Source organism: Octodon degus, unplaced genomic scaffold (assembly GCF_000260255.1).
Source record: "Octodon degus isolate 3935 unplaced genomic scaffold, OctDeg1.0 scaffold00055, whole genome shotgun sequence".
Taxonomy (NCBI): Eukaryota; Metazoa; Chordata; class Mammalia; order Rodentia; family Octodontidae; genus Octodon; species Octodon degus.
In genome coordinates, this window is record NW_004524631.1 from 8834422 (window position 1) to 8836892 (window position 2471).

Here is a 2471-nt window from a genome sequence, read left to right on the forward strand (position 1 = left end):
GGATTGATTTTTCATGAATTCTTAGTGTATTTAAGATCTGTTTTTTTGGAGTCTCTGGCAACAACCTTCTCTCTAGATCTGGTGTTCTGCTCTTGCCTTCAGTCTGTTGCGTATACATTCAGTGGAGGTTTTAGTGTCCGCAGTTTCTGTTTAGATCTGCTTCATGGACTCCATTTCTTTCTTACATTCTTCCTTCATGGTTTACATCATTTTCCTAAGATCCTCTATTTTTAAAAAATCTTTTTCTGCTCTAATGTCTTTCATTTTGATCATCATTTCTTTTTTTTACCTGAGAGATTATTTTTTCTGTGGCCTCTTCCATTGTTTTTTTCACTTTTGCTGCTATCATTTCAGAAAATTCCTGTGGGTGGCTTTCAATTTCCCCTCTCTCACTGTGCTCTGGACTTGGACTGGTTAGGCTGGAGATCTGAGATTGCATCTTGCTTTGGTGTCTTGGAATTTTCTGTTTTATTTTGTTTTCTATGTTTATGGTAGATAGCTCTATAACTAGTACCGAGGCTTTCCTAGGAAATATAAACAGCTTTATCATTAGTATTGAGGCTTCCCTAAGAAATGCTTATTCCTCATTGATGCCTTACACACAAGTTCTTGATCTTTGGGTCTATCCCAAGAAGCTACCTTTCCAATTTGTTAAGGATGAGAAGTTGTTATGTATTTGGCTCAGCACACAGTCCTCTGCTACTTGACTCTGGTGGTGCTTACAATCATAGACAGTCATGGTATTGTCATACAAGGTAGAAAAACTGATTATACAAGGTATGACATTCTAGGTAAATAGTATGGTCAGCAATAAAATAGCACCAAACACAGCCTAGCAACTGACAAATTCTGATAACTATTAATCTGATACTTTTAACCATAGGAGCAAATTCTACAGTTGTATAACAAAGTCTAACATATACCAAGAACTTTTATTTAATAATTTTCTCTTTGTGGAGTGATATTTACCCTGTTGCATGGGGAGGAAGCAAATTTCAGAGGGATCGGGAACAAGATAGTAGCTGAATGAAGTCAAATGTAGAACCAAGGCTGGAGGGCAAAGCCCAAGTTTGGGGGGGGGACTGATGAATGCAGGAAAGGAAGAATAAAAGAGAAAGCAAAGAGTATTAAAATGAACTAGAAAGAGAAGAGTCAATGTTCACTCACATGAAAATATCATTAAATCAAAAGAGATAGTTGAAAAAATAGGGGGAAACAATGAATAGAAGAGAACAAAAAGAAAGGTAAGATATTTAAATAGTGAATATGAAAAAAAGAAAAAAAAATAGACAGAGAAACAAACCAATGAAAGAAACAAAGAAAGAGAAAAATAGTGAACTTTCTCCCTAGTTCTGAAAAAGTATCCAAGCCAAATCTCAAAAATGTGCTGTGTACTCCAGGCAGGTTTACAATAGGATATGTGCTGATGCCGGGCTCATTGGGGCCTCTGATTGTGGGGGCTGGGATTGGACTTCTAGTGCTGGAGTTCTCCCCAAACCCTTTGGTGTAGACTGGCAGCCTCACCCAGCTGCTTCTGTTCTGCATGTCCATGAGCACAGTGCTGCTTCACCTAACTAACCAGCTGCAGGCTGTACCCTCATTGCTGCCTAGGACTCTTCCACACCCCTACTCCCACCTGCCAGTGTGTTCCTGTGTTGGGCCTGCAGTCAAATTTCTATGTTTTTTTCCTAGTTGTTTTTATCTTCTCTTTTGCACGATTTGCCTTATTTTTCCTTCCTGTGACTCATGATTCTGATATGTTCTCCTCTTCAATCTTTTCTGCTTCAAAGAGCCATACAGATAAAATATATTAAAAGTAGTTTAATAACTTTACTTTTAGGTTTCCTCTTAAAGTTAAAGTGAAAGTGTAGTTTGGGGATTCTTACCCTAGTTAGTGCCCTAAAGTTAATTGGAAGTTACTTTCACTACCTGGTGAATATGTACCTGTGGGCTAGTGACTTGTAAGAGAAGAAGACCTCCTTTCCTGTGAAAGTAGCTCAAGGGCAAGGCAACATGCAGGCAAGCAAGAGCCAGCTTGCACTTGCGTGGGAATTTGGGGTAGGGTTAGGGATCATTTACTCTGAATGGATGTTTTCTTCCACAGATGGGTAAATGAAACAGGGAAGTTTTGATTAATTACAAATTGTCAGCCTTCTTCAATGTAAATACACCCATTCAGTGTATTACATATTATATTGTAAAATGTAGCATCAGCCCTTTAAACATCACAATAGTCCCTGACAGTAAAGAGATTCACAAGAAAATATTTTTACCAATCCCCTCTCAGTTTCCTATTGCCTCCCTAATATTTTCTACTTTCTTTAGTTTTCTGTTTCCACTCTAAACATATCTGAAAGGTCATTTTCCTCGGGATGCTGCCCTCAGTGCTCTTTGCTACTACATCTGAGCACCACCTTTGTTTTGTTAGCTCTAACTGAGGGCTCCTGACTGCTAGGTATTCATCTCCCATT